This window comes from Ambystoma mexicanum, chromosome 6p (assembly GCF_040938575.1).
Source record: "Ambystoma mexicanum isolate Mex_15411 chromosome 6p, UKY_AmexF1_1, whole genome shotgun sequence".
Classification (NCBI taxonomy): domain Eukaryota; kingdom Metazoa; phylum Chordata; class Amphibia; order Caudata; family Ambystomatidae; genus Ambystoma; species Ambystoma mexicanum.
In genome coordinates, this window is record NC_090935.1 from 302,280,569 (window position 1) to 302,303,094 (window position 22,526).

Below are 22,526 nucleotides of genomic sequence, written 5' to 3' on the forward strand. Positions count from 1 at the left end.
TAGCCTCCTGTAGTGCTTAGGTGTCTCCTTCCACAGCCACGCCTAGGTAAGAAAAGAGTTCCTGCTTTCCAGAAGAGTTCCAGTGTTCTGAATCTAGGGAGTGGCTCCTGCCCCACCCAACAGGAAAAGTAGTTCCAAACAGAAGAGGATCAGAGGCTCAACTGGCAGGCAAGTAAGCAGCATGGTCTGCTGCAGGTAAGTCCACCCAAGCATTATGAGCCCGGCGCTTCCAGCGCTGGGACTGGGCATATTTATGAGCCTGGTGCCACTGGCGCCAGGACTGGGTCCAAAAGGTCCCAATTGGGACTGGTTGGCACTCGGAACCTGGGTTATGGATCTGCTTCCAAGGGAGTTGGGAAAACCCTGACCTTTTGGAAGCAGAGATCATGACAGTACCCCCCCTCAAGGCCCCTCCCAAACCGGGCTTCTCCGGGGGTTTTGGCTTGTCAGGAAATGTTCGGTGAAATCTTTTGATTAGGCGAGGAGCGTGGACATATTCAGCAGGTTCCCAGGATCTCTCTTGGGGGCTGTAGCCTTTCCAGTCAATTAGGTAAAATAGTTTAGATTTGGAGATCTTGGAGTCCAGAATGCTTTTGACTTCAAACTCGAGTTCTCCATCAACTAGGATAGGTTTTGGAGATTTAGTTAGTCGGGTTTGAGGTTGCACGGGTTTTAATAGAGAGACGTGGAAGACCGGATGTATCTTCATGTGCGGGGGCAAGTCCAACTTGACCGCTACTGGGTTTACTATGGTATTGATGGAATAGGGACCAAGGTATCTTGGGTTGAATGTGCGTGGCCCTTTTAGAGGTAGATATTTGGTGGATAACCAGACTTGATCTCCTACTTGATATTGAGGGGCTTCCTTCCGATGTTGATCTGCTCCTTTCTTGTATTGTTCTTTAGCCCTTTGAAGGTGAGAAACAGCTTCCTTAAAGGCTTGGGTGATTGTAGAATGCAGGTAGTCTACTGCTGGTGTTTCAAGATCTTGGAGGGGATCCAACTCCGAGGTTCGAGGGTGACTGCCGTACAAAAGAAAAAACGGGGTTTTCCCAGTTCCCGAATGGACAGAGTTATTGTAGGCATGTTCGGCTATCCAAAGGATGTCTTTCCAAGTTTTTTCAGTTTGTTGCAGCATGCAGCGTAAATACTGTTCCAGAGTTTGATTGGTCCTCTCGGTTTGTCCGTCGGTCTGAGGGTGGTGACTGGTCGATAGTCTCACATCAATTTGAGCCGACCGACAGCAACTTCGCCAAAAATGAGAAATAAATTGACTACCTCGATCCGAAATTAGAACCGAAGGAAAACCGTGCAGTCGGACGATGTTTTCGAGAAATTCTCGGGCCAGAGTTGCTGCTGTTGGCAAGCCTTTGAGCGGAATGAAATGCGCCATCTTGGAGAATAAGTCCACGATTACTAGGATCGTATTGTATCCGGAGCATGGAGGTAGGGAGGTAGGGATGTCAATAGGGCGTAAGAGGCCTGCTGGTCTTTCCTTTTGACTCTTGTTTTGGGCGCATACTCCACAGGACATTATAAAGTCTCTGATATCTTTTTTCCAAGACGGCCACCAGAAGTAGCGCTTGATCTTTTCTGAGGTCTTGGCCATACCGGGATGTCCTTCCATTAAAGAATCGTGATAACAAGAGATTACTTTTTTCTGTAAATCTGTGCTGGGTAGGTATAATCGTTCTTGGAAATACAATAAGTTGTCCTTTACTGCAAAGTCCTTTCCCTGCAGATGCCAATTCTGTATGTCTGCTGGAGTTACAAGTTGCCTGGCTTTATCCTTAACTTCCTCTATGAATTCTGTGGCGATTACACCCAGAATTCTTTGTTCGGGAATGATTGGTACAGGTTTAGGGTTGATCAAGTGTTCTTCCACTCCCATCCGAGAAAGGGCATCAGCTTTACCGTTCTTTGTACCAGGTCGATAGGTAATTATGAAGTCAAACTCGGCAAAGAATAATGCCCAACGGAGTTGTCTAGAGGATTGGGCTTTTGCGGTTTTCAAATATTGCAGGTTTCGGTGATCCGTAATCACAGTAACGGTGTGTCGGGCCCCCAGCAGATAATGCCGCCAAGCCTTAAAGGCAGACTTGATAGCCAGAAGTTCCTTGTCAGTAATCGTGTAATTGATTTCAGGAGGCGAGAACTTGCGGGACCAAAATGCCACGGGATGCAAATGATTGGTTACCGGGTCCTTTTGTGATAGAACTGCCCCCATGGCAAGGCTTGAAGCATCAGTTTCCACGATGTAGGGGAGTTCGGGGCGAGGGTGTTTTAAGATTGGTGCAGAGATAAATTTAGTCTTCAAATCCTGGAAAGCTTGTTCCGCCTCGGTAGACCATTCAAAACGTTTGTTTTTCTTTAACAAGGCAGTGATGGGCTGGACTATTCGAGAGAATTCGGGGATAAACCTGCAGTAAAAGTTAGCGAAGCCTAACATGCTTTGCACACCTTTTACGGAGGATGGTGATGGCCATTTGAGAACTGCATCGACCTTCTTTGAATCCATACCATCTCCGCCAGGTGATAATATGAATCCCAAGAATTCAACTTCAGTCACGTTGAAAACACATTTTTCCAACTTAGCGAAAAGTTTGTGTTGACGCAATCTTTCGAAGACCATTTTCACGTGTTTCCGATGTTCAGATTCCGATGAAGAATAAACGAGGATGTCGTCAATGTAAACAACAACACACACATCTTTGAGCTCTCTGAGGACATCGTTCATAAAATATTGAAAGGCGGCGGGGCATTGCAAAGTCCGAAGGGCATGACCTGATATTCAAATAGCCCATACTTGGTGCGGAAGGCCGTCTTCCATTCATCGCCCTCTTTTACTCGTACCAAGTGGTAAGCTGCTCTAAGATCCAGCTTTGTATATATGCATGCTTTTCTGACTTGGTCCAGGAGTTCAGGGATCAAAGGTAACGGATATCTATTCTTAACGGTGATCTGGTTCAGGGAGCGATAATCTATACAAGTTCTAAGGTCTCCTTCCTTTTTTGGAACGAAGAACAAAGCTGAAGAAGCAGGGGACTTGGAAGGACGAATAAACCCATTTGCCAGGTATTGATCCAGGTATTGTCGAAGGTGAAGGTTCTCAGGCTCGGTGAGGGCATAAATTCTACTACAAGGAGGAGTAGATCCAGGTATCAGGTCTATCTGGCAGTCATAAGACCTATGAGGAGGTAGAGAGTTAGCCTGATCCTTCCGGAAAACATCTTGGTATTCTAGGTATTCGGGAGGTAACTGGGGAGTCTCTGAAGAAATTGCTGCCAGTGCAACACCAGGTGGAGGGTGACAAGTAGAGACACATTCTGGAAACTGGACCGTTCTTGCTCGCCAATCGATCAGAGGATTGTGTTTCTCTAACCAAGGTATTCCTAGAATAATCTGAAACTGAGGGGCCTTGATCACATCGAACACGATCTTCTCATGGTGTCCATCTTGACTTACTAGCGTCACCTCTTGAGTGGTATGCGTTACTGGCCCGGAGGCTATCTCCGTACCATCCACCGTAGTAGTGACGTCCTTTACAGCCTTGGGACAAAGAGTTAGATTCATCCTCAAAACCATTTCATGATCCACATAATTGCCGATGGCACCGCTGTCGACGTAAGCTTCAATTGCATGTAATCGATCCGGATTATCAGGGCTAATGTGGACCATAGGTATCACGAAATGCGAGGTCACGGAACTGGTTTTCACGCTCGGCAAGAGGACCTCTATTCTTGTCGGGCGAGGTCGTTTCCCTGCTCAGAGTTTGTAACTTTGGTATCTGCAGCTCCTACTGCCTTCTTGGCAGGTTTCACCGGACAGTCTCGAAGAAAGTGCCCTGAGTTTCCGCAATAGAGGCATAATTGCAACTGTTTTCTCCTTTCCCGCTCCTTTTGTGTTAGAGGACCTTTCAGACCCCCTATTTGCATGGGTTCCCCGGAGTCTACTCCTTTGGAAGGAGTTGGCGGTTTGGAAAATACTCGAGCATCAAACTTGGAACGATCGGCCTTCCTGTTCTGCAGTCTGTGATCTATTTGAACGACTAAGTCTATATAGTCCGAACAATCTTGTGGGGGATTCACTACTTGGGCTAACACATCTTTGAGCTCTCCACGTAGACCTCTATAAAACAGCGTATTCCTTTTGTCCTCAGGCCATTGAGTTTCCACTATCAGTCTGTTGAAAGACGCAATATAAGCCAAAAGGTCTTGATTACCTTGTCGCAACGAAAGAAGCTCATTGTCCAAGGCCTGCCCCTGTGAATGTCTTGCGAACGGTTTTTCCATACTGAGCTGAAAAGCTTGAAAATCATGGAGAACCGGATCATCTTGATTTACTAGAGGGATCGACCAGTCTGCCGCATTGCCACTAAGGTACGAAAGCACGAAAGCTACTTTAGCTTGATCAGTTGGAAAGGCTGCTGGCCGGCATAAGAAATGCAACCGGCACTGATTGATAAATACTGCAAACCTCTTTGGGTCACCAGAAAATCGTTCGGGCGGAGCCAGAGGTACATTCCCAGGTAGGTTGATCTGCACTGGATTCATAGAGGATGTAGAAGGAAGATTTCCCCCAGATGCGGGTAACGGGGCCTGTCCGGCTTGTGACTGTAGCAATTGTCTAGCGAGATCATCTGTTCGCTCCTTGGAAATAATCAGTTCCCTTCTTAGAGCGTTCGTTTCCTGACGGGCTGCATGCACTTCTGCCCTTAGTTCCCCAAGTAACTGGGCTAGCTGGTCGGTATCCGAGGTTTCCGTAGTGCCTGGACGGGAGTTTTGTGGTAGGCTTTGCGTTCTGTAACGCTCACCTGATTCCCGTAGAGGCGCCGGTCTTGACTGGGCGAATACCGTATCTTCAAAGGTGATGTGTAACACACGGCTGGCTCTTTGGGCTGGACCTCTGTGCTCTGTATGTCTGACTCGAAGGGTAAGATGTCTGCAGATAGAAAATATGGGATTAAGGAAATGGGTTATTGAATGTCTCTCTCTTCTTCCCTTTCTCTTCTCCTGTAGAACCCCAAAGGTTAACGCTCTCACCTTAGGTAAGTGAACACCGTGCTCTCCATCTGCCTCGGGGCAGGGTGCTGCAACCAGTTTCTTCACTGGATAAGGGGAGCAGGCCTCTTGACTTCAGAGGACTGCTGTCCGTCGTTTACTGCACGAACGGTAAGTTTCGAGTAATTCTAATGTCTTTAAAGTCTTTAGTAATGATGTTTCTTGTTTTGCAGGGTTCCGGCGATGGCGGATGACGGGCTGAAGTGAGTTGAAGATGGAGCCCGTGTGATGAATAGAAGCGCCTGGAAGCACGTAAGTAAGCGCTTGTTGCCTGCTTCACGATGCGCTCTAACTGTCTTTTTATTTTGCAGGTACAAGTTCGGAGCGGCTGCAGGGTGCCGGAATACCCACTGGGTTAGATGTGGAAAGGAGTAATGGCACGTGAGTATTAAAGTTCCCCAATGTCTTTAAACGCACCTTGTTTTGTCTTTCAGATGCGGGATGCAGCGCCAAAGGCCTCCGGAGCGTGCAAAGAGTTGGTAAGCTTTTGTCTTTCAGATGCCGGAATGCAGTGTGAAGACCTCCGGAGCGCACGAAGAGTAGGTAAGTCTTTGTCTTTCAGATGCCGGAATGCAGCGCGAGGCGTTGGTGACAGCCGATGGACCAGGTAAGTGAAGAGCTGTCACTGAAGACCGTAATGCTAACCTGTTCTTTCTTGTCTTTATAGGTGTTGCTGAAGACTGGATTCAGGATGGTAAGCCTTTTTCCTTAGGCCCAGGATCAGATGCAGAAGACACGATGAGCGTTCTGCTGCAGAGGATGCAGAATAACGCAAAGCAAGATTCATCCATCGGGTGTGGTTTAAATAGCCTCCTGTAGTGCTTAGGTGTCTCCTTCCACAGCCACGCCTAGGTAAGAAAAGAGTTCCTGCTTTCCAGAAGAGTTCCAGTGTTCTGAATCTAGGGAGTGGCTCCTGCCCCACCCAACAGGAAAAGTAGTTCCAAACAGAAGAGGATCAGAGGCTCAACTGGCAGGCAAGTAAGCAGCATGGTCTGCTGCAGGTAAGTCCACCCAAGCATTATGAGCCCGGCGCTTCCAGGGCTGGGACTGGGCATATTTATGAGCCTGGTGCCACTGGCGCCAGGACTGGGTCCAAAAGGTCCCAATTGGGACTGGTTGGCACTCGGAACCTGGGTTATGGATCTGCTTCCAAGGGAGTTGGGAAAACCCTGACCTTTTGGAAGCAGAGATCATGACAGCTTGGGGTTATTGTGTTGGGGGGTTTGGGGAAGATCAGCTACCAGAGCATTATATAGAGAAAAGTTGTCCAGATGGGAGGAATAAAAACACTGCAAGTCCTATCCTTGAAGATTAGGGGTCTGAACTACCAAGTTAAAAGACGGAAAGTAGGGTCGTTCTTGAGACGGGAGAAACCAGATGAGGTGACTTTTCAAGAAACGCATGTGTCTAGGAGAGATGCGGATAAGTTGACATTGTATGGCTAACCTTATATTGTTCAATCAAATGACAAGGCAAAGAAGGGAGGGGTCTTAATAGCTCTGAAAAGTGGGGTTGGTCAGACCAAAGATCAGATTAGACAAGGATAAAGATGGCAGATTTTTGTTTTCACAATACAACTTGGTAGAAGGCGATATATACAATCGCTACAATTTATGCCCCAAATATGGGACAAGATGTGTTTTTGCAACAGGCATTGGGAAGAATTGGGACGGCTTGCAAAGGGACTAATTATCCTCATGAGAGATTTAATATGGCTTGGGACCCCCAGGTTGAGAGGCGTAGGGTACGTCAGATAGTACAATGACCTCCAACACAAAAGCTACACAAGATTATGGCAGATGTATCATTAATAGACGCTTGAAGAGAAACTCAACATGGGGTGAAGGGTTTAAGTTTTATTCATCCGTCCACCAAACATTCTCAAGAATAGATTACGTGTGGGTTTCGGCTTCATTGGTGGGGATAAGATAAAGACGGGTACAATAACTCTATCCGATCATGCACCATTAAAGTTAATAATTCTTCAAGGAAATGAACGGTCAGGGTTGTGGCAATGGAAATTCCCCGAACAGGTAATTAAAGACCAGGTGATGGGAGAAGAGATTCGGACAAAGATAAAATAATATTTTGAACTAAATAGGATGCTGGGTACACTGGAGAGATGGGTTTGGGATGCTTTTAAAGCAACCATTTGAGGGGAACTCATTGCAAAGAAAGCCTGCAGAGAGAAATCACGATGTGCTGCCCAACGCACGTTAGAGACCCAAATTAAGGCAGTTATGAAAGTCATGGAAACTAATGGGCATGAATTTGTGAGAAACATAGTTATCTCAGAGGCCAATTAGATCTATAACAGATAAGGCATGCCAAGAGGTCCCTATTGTACCTAATGCAAAGATATTATGTTAAGGCTGATTGCATGCTGGCACTGCAAGTTCAGATGTAGGATGCAGCTAGAATCATCTGTAACATTAAATCAGAGCAAGTAAAGCTTAGTTCTTCTTTCTGAAATATAAAAGACACTTTCACAGATTATTATACAGCGCTGTATACTTCGGATCGTCCAGATCCCAAATTACAAATGTCATATCTACAACAATGCTGTTTAAACAAATTGGACCTAGTTGATAGGGAAGAGTTAGATGCCCAGATAACACCAGAGGAAGGCCCACAAGCAATACAATCTTTACCTCTTCACAAGGCACCAGGACCAGACTGCTACCCTGCAATTTTTTATGAAACCTACATTTAAGAGTTAATTTCAGTGTTGACTTTGTTGTTCAACACCTTTAGGGGAGAGGGCATTAGTACGTCTTCGATGGCAGAAGCAAATTTGGTACTTTTCTCAAAGCCCGGGAAGGATGGGACCCAATGCAGATCTTACCAACCCATAGCTCTCATCAATATTGATGCTAATCTTTATACTAAAATACTCGCAATCAGATTAGGAAGCCTAATACCTTTCTTGATTCACCCCAATCAGTCCGGATTTGTCATGAATAGGCAAACCTATGGCAACACTAGACGGATTGCCCATCTGATAGAAAAAATAAATAAGGCAGAATTAACACCAGGAGTGATAACGCTTGAAGCTGAGAAGGCGTTTGACCGAGTTGAATGGTCTTTTATGTTTCTAACAATTGAAAGTATGGGATTCGGTCCTGGGTTTTTACAAATGGTAAAGGCAAATTATCGGACTCCAATTTTGTGATTGGCTATTAATGGGGATCTCTCTGAAGAGATTTGAGTGAAGAGAGGGACTAAACAAGGGTACCCATTATCTCCGATATTATATACATTACATCTAGAGCCATTGCTGTCCAGAACCAGGGAAGAGGAGAAAATTAAAGGGATTCAATTTGGAAGAGAAGTTCATAAAGTGATGGCTTTTGCTGACAACCTCTTGCTTACATTAGTAGACACACCTTCTTCCATTTCAAGTTTGGCCTACAAATTAATATATAAAATCAGTGATGATGAAGTTTCTGGAAGGGAACATTTTAGGAGAAAGAGAGATCCATGATAGCCACTTCATAATAGCGGAATGGGATGGGGGGCGTGGCTTGAGCCCATTAAGTGAGGCAGCCTTGGGACAGAGCTCCCATCGAGATCCTCATGCAGATCCTGATCACGAGCAGTTTGCTCTAAAATACTTTAACTGCAAACTTATCCCTGGGTGTGCGAAGCAGTTCAGCAGCTCTTGGGCACTGCTCTGGCAAAAATGAGAGCGGTTTTGGAACATAAAATAAAGTTGAAAGGAATGGCCCTGCGGCGCTAAGATGGCAGACGGAGCTGCGATCTGACTACAGAGAGGAGGAGGGGCTGAGATCGATGAGCCTGTGCCTGTGGACACGAGCCGGAAAGGGTGGTGGCGCCAAGGAGCGCCCTGCTTCCCGGATTAGCAAGAGGAAACGGGCCACGGTGCATCGGGGCCGGAGTCCCTGAATCCCTGATGCGTGGTCCTTTGTGTGCGGAAAGCTGACGAGAGCTGGCACCGAGCCGGTGCGCGCACATTGAGGCAAGCCACACACAGTAGATGGTTGAGCGGAGTAGGTGGGAGTTTGGGTGAACCCCTGACTACGCAGGAGAGGACAAATTGTGAGGCCTAAGTGTGGTGCAGAAGGAGCGGCTGAACACAATCCACATGGACGATCGGGACCGCAGAGGGTGAAGCAGACGGACCTACGGCTCACTGCACCCTGGCACACAGTGTTGTAGCTCTGGGAAGTCACTGGAGGACATTAGCAACGGGACACGCTACTGGGAGACATACTATTACAACTGCACACCCGCATGAGGGGAGGGACGGAGGCCCCAAGAACCCGGGCCATTGTGACTCCATGAGCAGAACAGGATCACAGACCTCCCGGCTGGCAATTGGCGCAATACGCCAACCGAGGACACTGTTGCGCTGACTGTGACACTGTGATGGGCACACAGTACGGTGAGAGTGCTGGGTAAAACAGTGTGGTTGGATTGCATGGGGCGGGAGAAACCTGCACGCTCCTAGCCCGGGGGGCTGGTGCATGTCTCAGTCACTGGAACTCCAGCACAGGTCTCAGAAGGCAGTCTGAGAAAGCCCACATACACACCAGGAGGTTTTCCCCCTAACTGACTTACTGCAAACTGTGGCATCCATTAGCCAGAGGCATGTGTACTGAAACATGCCGGTGCCTAAGTGTGAACGTAACCTACTAAAAGCACAATAACACACACTGGTTGCACCATGCTACAGGCACCATAGGGTTACACAGAGTAATAAAGGTGCGCAGTGAGGAGAATGACTACCCGCTTACATTAATGCCTGGGCTCCAAGGTGTGCAGCGCAGGCCTGACAATACTGCTCTGTGGATCGACGACATGGCACGCAACTGAGGCTGTATAAGCCTGCCATTATCAATAAACGGCCTGAGTCAGGTGGGCGTGGCCAACTGCGAGGCGATGCAGACGTGTGAGGCTCTTCAGCTCCCGCTGCCGCTTCACACATCCTGAAAATACAGCCTGATTTGTGATCGCTAATCGCACCAAAAGAGACCTGCAGAGAGCTAACCGGATCGGGCACAACTCTGCGAAGTTAGAGCACCGTGGGCGCCCGCTGTACGGAGCCCCGACGGTCTGAAGATCGGGGACGCGAGCCGTGCATTTGAAACAAGATGGCCGCTGAGTAACTTTCACGCCCGCCACTGTGGCTGTGAGATCGGGTTGCTCAGGCGCCAGAGACGCAGTCGCAGCGGAGCAGTGAGATGCGGCAGGGCGGGGGACCGCCCCTGGTGTTCAGCATCTGGCCTGGGAATCGAGCGACCCGAATGTACCGAGGGTGACCTGACATGGCCAGAGGGGCTCAGAGGAAGCTCCCCCACACGCGGCAAGGAAGTGGGACGGTGTTGACCGTGGTGGACAAGGAACAAAGCAAATCCAGGCAAGCATCGTCTCCGGCGAGACGGCACAGTGGAGGAGGCCGTCACCCTCTCGTGACCAGCGGCGGAGGATATCCGCGGGCCCTGGAGACCTTGCAGAGTGCTGCGGCTGGCGAGGAGGCCGGTAAGGTGCTTCAGGGGAGAGGGGTGCGGTGTCTGTCCTCGCTCTGAGAGGCTGAGCCCGTGAGGGACTGAGCGGCCTGAGCGCTCCGTGGCTCTTCCAGCGCTGGGAGTGGATCGCTCCAGTGGGTGCTGCCTGGAGACGTCGGAGGAAGGGACCACGGCGCCGTGGAGGAGCGGAGGTCTCGGGGAGGACCGCCTGCAAGGCCCAGGCCCTGCCCAGGGAGCTGGAGAGCTGCTCAACACCCATAAGCAACAGACAGCAGGGCCTCCCCGGGGCGGACTGACAGGGGCCCCGCTGAGCTGATCGGTTGGTGCCCAGAAGAGAAGCGGCCCATCAGACATAAGGTACGGTGTGGTCCGGCCTGAACCCCTGGGGCCTCGGGTGAGGCGGAAAGCGGAGGTCTGCGGGAAAGAACTGAATCCCGGTAGGGCAACGGGAAACACACGGCAGGCTGCTGTGGGGCCGTCGCGGATGGGGTATGAAGCGGCCCCAAAGGCATCAAGGGTAACCAGTCTTCAGATACCATCTGCGACACTGCAGAACAGAGTGCGGTGCGAGGACAGGGGAAGCGCTGAGCAATTCCGAGGCTAGGCCTACTTGTACTCCACCTGTAACACGAAGGGGGCTAAGGGTCCTGACCCAACACAATGAGCATCCCCTCAAGGTGCCCTGGTCAATAAAGTCGTAGAAGGTGCCCCTACGAGCAAAAACAGAGGACAAACAACCGGGAAACACTGAAACCCTGGTGGCGGGCAAGTATGCGATAAAGGAAGCATCTGCCTGCAGGGCGCTGGTTGCGGCTTGACCCGAAACCCGCAAGTATCCAGGGGTCGACCACAAGTGACCAGTGATACTGCTGCCCCCCCCCTCCACTCCGCTGGGACCACCCTGGTGGTTTGATACTGCACTGTGGAAAGAAGACTGTCTCGAGAGGTACTCAACGAGTCCACAAGGCGGGGATCCGCCATAAGATCACATATGCAGGGGCAAGGGGCAACCATGGGCAAGGACAAAATGAAAAAACCTACCATGCAGAACAGGATCGAACAATACACTGTTCCTTCATCGCAATCTGCAGAGCCCCAGCCGCAGTTCTCTGGAGACATGGAATCCATGCAGGCTCTTTCCCTAAAGGACATCATGGCCGCCATAGCGGACTCTCGTACATCCATGGAGCAGAAGATAAACCAAATAAGCGTGGATGTATCCCTCCACAGGCACGACCTACAGAAACTGTCTGCGCGCACTGGAGAAACAGAGCAACGCATTTCAAATACAGAGGACAGGCTACAAAATGTGCACCAACAACTCCAAGGGGTCTCGGCCAAGCTTAAAACGCTGGAAACAAGGGTTGAGGAAGGTAAGGGACGGTCCAGGCGTAAGAACGTTTGTATCCTCGGCATTCCCGAGAAAGAGGATGGGCCCTGCATGAAACTTTTCCTGGAACAACTACTAACGGACCTCTTTGACCTGCACTCTTTTTCAAAAATATTCTCTATAGAAAGAGCACACCGAGTATCCATGGGTAGGCCGCTGCCTGGCGCCCCTCCGCGAACTGTAATAGCAAAGTTTTAGAATTACCGGGACCGGGACGCACTCTTGCAACTCACTCGATCCAAGGGCACGACAACCTTCAGAGGGTCCATGCTGGCCTTTTTTCCAGACTATACAAGGGAGGTACAGAAATCAAGGCAATCCTTTGGAAAGCTGAAAAGACAACTGCAATCATTAGGAGTCAAGTACGGCCTGCTCTTTCCTGCGCAGTTGAAAATATACAACAAGGGCACAACGGTCCACTTTGACGACACCGGCGAGGCATGGCGTTGGGCAGAGCAACACATTGAAGGGGACTGGTCGAGGCCCTGAAGTAACAGGAACAAAAACTCTGGACCGCCACCTGGGTGGCGTCGGGAACCTGATCAGCAGCCACTACCGGACCCAGCGAGGGGCAGAGGAGACAGGGCCCCGCCTTGATTCCTGACGAAGGCTCGACATCCTGCCTGCAGGCAACCAACTTATGGAACACCACAATGGGCCTCTGTGGCCGACAGAAGGCGTTCACATTCCCATATGGCGGTAAGCGGAGGACTGCTACCCTCGTAACTGGGGCATTAACACCCCTGCAAACCCTTTTTTGTTAGTAGAACCACAGTAGGGACTATTAAAGCTGGCACCCTACCCTTTTTAATTGCCAGCAATTTTTGGGCGACAGGTACTTCGTGTTGGGGTGGAGTATGGGGAGGGTGAGGGTGGGATTAGTTGGGAGGAGTTTTTAGTTACCCCAGGGCCAGTTAACTCCTGTAGGTTTCAGGGGATGACGTGGTCCCTGGTCAGTTGGGACCATAGCACGCTCGGACAGCATCTCTGTCACCAATCATTGATGATTCTACACCACACCGGCACACACCGGGATTCTACACCCGTGGTTCATTTGCCTGCCCCTCTCAAACTCTTGCTAGATGGCACCTGACCAATATCAACTGCCTCTGACTACACGTCCCAGATCCCTTAGGGTCCTCACCTGGAATGTGAACGGGATGGGGTCCGCGATTAAGCAACGGTTAGTTAAGCAACTACTTAGTAGTTACTCGCCCGATGTGGCCCTGCTTACCGAAACACACCTAGCGGGTTCACACTGTAATTATTTCCAGCAGACCAACTACAGGGCAGCTTTTCATGCGGGGTATACCATGGGATCCAGGGGCACCCTTACTCTTATACATAAGCGCATCCCATTTGCCTTGCAAGAAGTGGTGAGGGACCCTGGGGGCCGTTACATGCTGGTCCTGGGGACACTTGGGGTTGAGAGCTTTGGGTTTGTCTCAGTATACTCCCCACCGGGTCTGGGGCAGGAACTCCTAGAGGAACTGACCACCCTGATGGGCAAGTATCAACCCGATAAGTGGTTTCTGGGTGGAGACTTTAATGATGTGATGTGTAACACCATGGACCGATCCCACCTTCGACACCGTAACCCGAATGCCCTACGAGGCTGTCCAACTTTGTATCTGCCTTGGATCTCTGTGATGTGTGGCGGGAACTGCACCGGGGGACCAGAGGGTACTCATTCCACTCGGGAGCCCATGGCTCCCTTTCTAGGCTCGATTATCTATTGTTTCCGTATACGGAGCTCTTTAGAATAATCTCGACATACTTACTTCCCAGGGGAATTTCGGACCACTCGCCTCTGGTGGTGGAGACGCGGCTGCAGGGTACAACCACCACTAGGACGTGGCGGCTAAATAACTATTATCTGGGCTGTCCGGAATTGGTGGATTGCCTTACGGAAATCTCGACTGAATACTTCGAGATTAACGACATTGGCAAAAACGACCCAATAGTGATATGGGGGCTTATAAGACTGTGCCGCGAGGAGAAATAATCTCCTGGACGGCGAATAGGAGGAGGGAGAGGCTTCAGAAGATAGGTGAGGCGGAGACGGAGGTAACCCAACGGGAGAACGACCACATCCTGGATCCAACCCCTCAGACCCAAACATCCCTCAAACGGGACACTGAACGCCTCCGGAACCTTATGTTGGACAATGCCAAACAGGCCCACTGGGAATCCAGAGCAAGGATATATGAGGTTGGGGACAAAGCTGGAAAACTGTTGGCCTAGCTAGAGAGGCGAGACGAGGGACAGCAATGTGTCCGGGAGATCCTTACTCCAAGGGGAGAGAGATGCCAGTCAGACACTGACATAGCAAAAGCCTTTGCCCAATTCTATGCTGCATTATATCAGGCCCCGACTGGGTCGCTTGACCCAGCCCTCCTGGATGACATAGAAATCCCTACCCTGTCGGAGCAACAGAAGGAGGTATTGGACTCCGAGCTCACGGAAGCCGAAATAGTAGAAGCCCTAGCACAACTGAAACCAGGGAAAACCCCAGGTCCTAATGGGTTCCCGATCGAAATCTGTCAGAAATTAGGAAGTAATAACATAGCGTCTCCCCTGCATCAGTTGCTGTTGAGCGCCCGAGACCAGGGTTCCCTCCCACAGGACCTATGTAAGGCTACGATTGTAGTTATCCCCAAACTGGAGAAACCCCCGGAGAAATGTGCCTCTTACAGGCCGATCTCGTTAATTAATGGCAAAGCCAAAGTCCTGGCCAAACTCCTAGCCAACCGGCTCCAGCCGGTTGCGGACACCTTAATACACCCAGACCAATGTGGCTTCATGCCTCATAAATCAACCTGAATGAATCTGCGCCGGCTCCATCTGGCATTAGAAAGGGCTCCTATCCTTGACACTCCACTGGCCCTGTTGGTGTTTGATTTTGAAAAGGCATTCGATTCAATACGGTGGGGCAGCCTTTGGGAAATTATGGCACGTATGGGGTTTGGAGAAGGTTTTCTGGGATGGGTAAAACTGTTATATACAAATATACAGGTAGAGGTCAGGGTGAACGGGTGGACTTCCCGATCCTTCCCCCTGGGTAGGTGTACGCAACAGGGGTGTCCTCTGTCCCCCCTCCTTTTTGCCCTCGCGATTGAACCGTTGGCCCTGTGGCTTCGTCAGAGCGGGGCATGGGCGGGGTTTAGATGGCCTGAGGGACACGAAGACCGAATATCCCTGTATGCCGACGACCTTCTGTTATACCTGGCTGATCCGACTCGGAACTGCCCCCTGGTAACCCAGATGCTTGTGGATTATGGGGAGTTTAGCGGATTAAAAATTAACTGGAAGAAATCCGTACTCTACCCGGTGAAGGGGGGAGTGCTGGCCAACCCACCGGACTGCCCGTACCAGGTTGAGAGGCAGGGCTTTAAGTACTTGGGAATCTGGATAACAAGTCATCTTACCACATACGCAAAGCACAATCTTCAACCGATTATAGACCGGTTTGTTACTGACGTCCGTCAATGGAAACTTCTCGCCCTGACTCTCATGGGCAGAGCGGCACTCTTTAAAATGATGGCACTTCCACGATTCCTCTATGTTCTGCAGAAAGCCCCGCTCACGATCCCCACCTCTGAATTCAACTGTATAGAAACCCTTCTCAGGGAACTCTTCTTGGGGGGAGGCCAGTCACGTATAGCTTTGAGCACTTTGCAGAGGTCTATCTGGGAGGGTGGTCTATCCGCCTCCAAACCTATTACTGGGCATCACAACTCGTAGTGGTCAACGACCTGCTTCACGGAGACCGAGCACTGCCTCACATTAAGGCCGAGGTGAATGCTATGCAAGGTACAGACCCCATACACCTACTATATCAATCTCCACAGCTGCCCTCTCTCCCGACAATTGGGTCCAATACCACCACCATCTGGAGACAGGGACTGTTAGGGAGAATTCTCTGTTTAGGCTGAATTTCCTAACCTAGTGAGTCCCCCAGCAGCTTTGCCGGATTTTTGGGGTTTATTTTTTTCTCCTGCCAAGAATGAGACTCTTTCACCCTCACTCTTGGGCATGATTTCAGTGTGTTTCTTTGAATCTAGATGTGTTTAATGGGCTATGGGGTCTTTTACTCCATAGGGCTTCATGTGTTCTTGTGATGTGTGTTACACAGCACCCTCAGTGCAGTGACACAGGGGTGTCATAGTGACCCCCCAGTATGGACTCCATACCCTGGGACTGACTACTGTCTCCCAGGGCATGTAAAGTCACCACTGACTTTACTAGTCTTAAATTCTGAACAGAACCAGTACAAACCATCATATTGTGGACGTACTGGCTAGGGCAATTCAATTGCCCCGGGGTCTGTTAGTTGAGGGGGCACGTCTCCGTCCCCCCTGATCGAGTTTTGGCTGGTGGCAGTGGATACTACTTTTTATATTCAACCGCGAATATTCTCCTATGGGATTTCCCATTCTTTTAGGCTACTATCTTTATTTAATTATTTACGGTAGCCTCGAACATACCGCCGGTTTATTTAATTAATATTAATTCTCCGGTTGGTATTTTTTGCCAAAACTTGATTCTAAAATGGCGTTTGTGTTCCCTTCTGTGACTCCAACCCAAGTCGAGCCCTTTGTTCCACTTTTTGGCAGGGTTCTCCACAGAAGCCCTCCACAGTGGTGCCACTATGTCTGGGGTACTTAGGAGGGGTGGAGGGGAATTTAGGCACCCTGGACTGAGTTGCCTAGGCACCTCAAGTCGCACTCCGTCCTGATTGGCCCAAGTGGTGAGCCGGCCGGCACACCACTTAGCATGTTTGAGTGACAGCTAGGCTGAGTGAATAGGGGTTTGCTGCATAAAAGCAAGGCTTTGGGGACTGGAACTTCAGAAGTCGCCACAGGACCTAAGAATCCGACGAGGGAGAAGCTGAGCTGACCTGCCACGACACCACTACCGGTGGAGCCCTGCTGGACCGTCTCACCACTTTTCCCAACGACAGAGGAGATCTCCCGCCGGAGAGTCTTCTTCCTTTAACTGGTGGGGATAACCAGTTTCACTGTCTTTTCTCTTTCCCGACGTATCTCGTGGCCGCCTTCCCGTGCCAAGCACCCCGGCAACCGGGATACCACGTTTTACCACGACCGCGAGACAAAGGTACCACTTTTAACCGGAAAACTCTGCGGCTGGTTTCTGCCCTGGTAGTGCAACGACCTTCATCTTTCCTCCAAGTCGAGATCTTCTCTTCCCCTGGACGACGACGCAACTTGCACCCACTACCAGGAACAACTGCCACTGCTGGAGGATCCTTCCCACTTAAGGTACCGTGTCCCGCCTGGCTTCCCTTGCTACCGACTGTACGGGGTAGATTTAGCCCCTGGCTTTCGAACCTGGGTTAGCCTGGGACACCCTGGCTAAACTTTTCTAAGCCTCTCTAAACTCTTTTCTGAACCCTCTGCAAGACTTTCTAAGCCTAGTGTAACTGTGTGATCTTGGGCGCATTTGTGCTCCGCTCTCTCTAAGAGTGGGCCCAGCCTTTGGACTTTGGCTCACCAGTGACTTTTTGCTCTCTGCCTTGCTAACAGTGTTCTTGAATCGTAGAGTGGTGTACCTCTTCATATTCTGTCTTTTTCCCTCCCTTTTTCACAAACTTGTTAGAGTGCAATCTAGTTAAGCGCTCACCTCTGTATGAAAATAAGTGGTGTTTTACTGTGACTTTTCTAATAGGGAAAAAGGGGTGTATATATCATAATAGTAACTGTGTGTAGGAGATGTTACAATAAGAGTGCTGGAGTGTTTCAACTGTGTGTTTTTAAATAAATAATGATATACTTTGATACCAAAGCTCTGGTCAGTGTTTGCTTGTATTATTGTATCTGAGTGCCTATTGAGTATACTTTAAATACTGCCTAACTCTTCTTGAGGGAAGTCTGACTGCTCAGCCACAGCTACCAGGTAAATCTGGGTGGTACAGACTGCTACCAAGTGGGTTTACTGCCAACACCTGTAGTCTTAAATCTTTTGCAGTGGTCCCTAAGGGAACTGCACAGGTTTCTGCCTAACAGGGACACACGTTTGTTGGGTGGGGGAACAAGATTACCTCAGCGCAACCCCTATGGCAAAATAGCAATTTAAAAGAAATAGATAATTTTGAACCGTGGCCGCGCTGGGTGAGAGCGGGAATTCTGAGGGTAGAAAATATCCTGAGAGACTGGAAGTTAATCTCTTTCGAAGATTTGCAGGACAAATTCCAACTCCCAAATACCGAGCGGTACCACTTCATACAATTGACCCATGCCCTGAGAACCCACATACCTCTGGAGGAGGCGATCCCCGACTATACACCTATTGAACTTAATATACTGCCAGCATACATCCCCGCCAAATGCACGTCCATCCTCTATAACGCCATCACATCCTTTGCTACTTCCGAGCTATCACGACTAAAGTCCAAATGGAAAAGGGATGTGGGGGAAATAGATCCAGAGGACTGGGTACAGGTCTTAATGCACCCACGGGAAGTGGCCATCTCTTCCAGGTTGAGGCTGGTGCAGCTTAAGACCCTGCATAGGGAGTACTATCCCAGGACCACTCTATATGGCTGGAAGAGGGTGACAAACTCGAACTGTCTCCGATGTGGAGGGGAAGAAGGAACTTTCTTTCATATCGTTTGGTCATGCCCCCAGACCTGCACATTCTGGAACGATTGCTGTACAGAACTGTCCAGGGGGCTCACTCGCCCTATCGAACTGGACCCGAGGGTCCTACTCTCAGGGGTGCCTGACGAATCAGATTCCAATAAATGGAAAAAACTGCTTTTGAATACCGCGGCGGCCTTAATGAAACGTAACATTGCACAAAAGTGGGGAGTGCCGGACCCCCCAACACTGAAGCAGTGGGTACTGGATATGGACTCATGTGCCATGATGGAACGACGGATCTATTGTACGAGAGGATGCCCAGCCAAAGCATCTAAAATATGGGGGAAATGGGAAGAGTGTGGGCCATGAAGGCCGGAGGCTGGTAATCATGGAGTGGATGGAGAGCAGGCTTGGGGGAGAGTCCGTGGGGAGCCGGTGACACTAATGCTTCGCTGAGTTTTTTTTTTCTGACTGGGGATGCTGTTCTGAAATGCCTTTGCTATCCTTTTCTTTTGCTTTTTGTTTTCTTGTTCTGTGGTTGTTTCGACCATGTTATGAAAAACAATGTTTTATTAAAAAAAATAAACGGCCTGAGTGATTACAGAATGCACTGAGTTCTTGCCACCTAGATAGGAGCACAAAACACTGGCTCACTTTCCTCTCCCTCTTCCGGATAGATATAGTGGTTTCCTGGACACTGCAGGTGAACGCCGTAGAGTGGAAAGTGGCTGGTGACTGGGCCTGGGTGCAAATGATGGTGGCCTGTCATAGTGCTGGGAATACCTGAGCCAACAAGAGTGCGCAATCCCCACAGCTATTATAGGCACAACATGGGATGGCAAGACTGGCCGACCTACACGGCGTACAGGTGCAAGTGATCGCTGGACTCGCTAGAGGTCTCCTAGTCCCAACATTATAAGGCAGGGCAGCGATATAGGGACACTGCTTGATGGGGGAACTGTGGTCCAGAGGAGGTCTGAGAACACAATGAGGTCTGTGACACGGGACCCACAAACAACACAACTACGCAGCCTGATATACAAAGGCAAGGACTCCCACCTGGCAGAATGACAGCAACGCGGCTCCAGGCACAGGACCGCAACAAATGAGATAACAATAGGGCCACCGACAGAAACTGCACTTGGCACACTGAAAGCGGGTGATACCCACTACACAACCAACAGCCGCACCTGCTGCAAGATCAAGTGAAATATAGACTGCCAAAGCTACGGAGTGAGGTGGTGCATTAGGGAATACAAGGGTATGTCCCCGTCCAAAGGAAAGAGAAAGACTACAATTATGGACTCCTTTAACAATGCAACCAAACCTCATGAATCAACACAGGGAGGCGCAGAGAAAAAAAAACGCACTGAAAGCACCTGATGCCGGCAACAAAGATAACCAAGTGTTAGCTACAATTGTGGCACTGCGGTCCTTCATCGAAACGCAAATTGAAGAGGTCAAGGCGTATATGCAATTGATGAGGCAAGATGTACGAAACCTAGCGGAAAGAGTTATAGCTACAGAGACCGGCCTAAAAGAAACCAGTGTGACCACAAAAGACCTAGAATCAAGACTGGGGGACTTGGAGAAGAGAAACGTTGTACTGGAAACGCACACAGAAGACGCAGAGGAGAGGGCCCAGCGCAACAATGTAAGGTTGCTGGGAATTCCGGAAGGACTTGAGGGCCCGAACCCACAGGCTTCGTGGAAACTCTGCTACTACAAGAAATCGGAGCTGACAACCTTACACAGGGATTTGGGGTGGATAGGACCCATAGATCACTGCAGAAACATCTGCTGCCGGGGTCGCACCCTTGTACAATGATCGCAAAGATCCTAAACTTCCAGGACAGGGAGGTCATACTGAAATATTCCAGGGAGGGGGGAGTGATACGACGTGACAACTGTACAATAGCCATATACCAGGATTATACACCTGCAGTCCAAAGGGCCCAAAACTTCTTTGTACCGGTTAAAGCCAGACTCCGACAACTAAACGTCAAGTACATGCTCATGTATCCATCCAGGCTCAAGGTGATCTACAAAGGCTGATCTATTTTTCTCGAAACTCTGGCAGCGGCCACAATGTGGCTGGAACATAACCTAGATGGGGGAAGAAACTGTTACATGAGCAGCAGTTCGCCTCGTGTGAGTGGTGGTAGCGAAGGGATTATGTTGTTTACAGAATTGTTCATTATGACGAGCTAAAGCAGAATGGGTACTGTAACGCTCACCTGATTCTCGCAGAGGCGCCGGTCTTGACTGGGCGACTACCGTATCTTCAAAGGTGATGTGTAGCACCCGGTTGGCTCTTTGGGCTGGACCTCTGTGCACTGTATGCCTGACGTGTAGAGTAAGATGTCTTAGGTAAGTGAATGCCGAGCTCTCCATCTGCCTCGGGGCAGGGTGCTGTAACCAGTTTCTTCACTGGATAGGCAGCGCAGGCCTCTTGACTTCAGAGGACTGCTGTCCGTCGTTTACTGCACGAACGGTAAGTTTCGAGTCATTCAAATGTCTTTAAAGTCTTTAGTAATGATGTCTCTTGTTTTGCAGGGTTCCGGCGATGGCGGATGACGGGCTGAAGTGAGTTGAAGATGGAGCCCGTGTGATGAATAGAAGCGCCTGGAAGCACGTAAGTAAGCGCTTGTTGCCTGCTTCACTATGCGCTCTAACTGTCTTTTTATTTTGCAGGTACGAGTTCGGAGCGGCTGCAGGGTGCCAGAATACCCACTGGATTAGATGTGGAAAGGAGTAATGGCACGTGAGTATTAAAGTTCCCCAATGTCTTTAAACGCACCTTGTTTTGTCTTTCAGATGCGGGATGCAGCGCCGAAGGCCTCCGGAGCGTGCGAAGAGTTGGTAAACTTTTGTCTTTCAGATGCCGGAATGCAGTGTGAAGACCTCCGGAGCGCACGAAGAGTAGGTAAGCCTTTGCCTTTCAGATGCCGGAATGCTAACCTGTTCTTTCTTGTCTTTATAGGTGTTGCTGAAGACTGGATTCAGGATGGTAAGCCTTTGCCTTTCAGATGCCGGAATGCTAACCTGTTCTTTCTTGTCTTTATAGGTGTTGCTGAAGACTGGATTCAGGATGGTAAGCCTTTTTCCTTAGGCCCAGGACCGGATGCAGAAGACACGATGAGCGTTCTGCTGCAGAGGTTGCAGAATAACGCAAAGCAAGATTCATCCACCGGGTGTGGTTTAAATAGCCTCCTGTAGTGCTTAGGTGTCTCCTTCCACAGCCACGCCTAAGTAAGAAAAGAGTTCCTGGTAAGAAAAGAGTTCCTGCCTTCCAGAAGAGTTCCAGTGTTCTGAATCTGGGGAGTGGCTCCAGCCCCACCCAACAGGAAAAGTAGTTCCAAACAGAAGAGGATCAGAGGCTCAACTGGCAGGCAAGTAAGCAGCATGGTCTGCTGAAGGTAAGTCCACCCAAGCATTATGAGCCCGGCGCTTCCAGCGCTGGGACTGGGCATATTTATGAGCCTGGTGCCACTGGCGCCAGGACTGGGTCCAAAAGGTCCCAATTGGGACTGGTTGGCACTCGGAACCTGGGTTATGGATCTGCTTCCAAGGGAGTTGGGAAAACCCTGACCTTTTGGAAGCAGAGATCATGACAGTACCCCCCCTCAAGGCCCCTCCCAAACCGGGCTTCTCCGGGGGTTTTGGCTTGTCAGGAAATGTTCGGTGAAATCTTTTGATTAGGCGAGGAGCGTGGACATATTCAGCAGGTTCCCAGGATCTCTCTTGGGGGCCATAGCCTTTCCAGTCAATTAGGTAGAATAGTTTAGATTTGGAGATCTTGGAGTCCAGAATGCTTTTGACTTCAAACTCGAGTTCTCCATCCACTAGGATAGGTTTTGGAGATTTGGTTAGTCGGGTTTGAGGTTGCACGGGTTTTAATAGAGAGACGTGGAAGACCGGATGTATCTTCATGTGCGGGGGCAAGTCCAACTTGACCGCTACTGGGTTTACTATGGTAGTGATG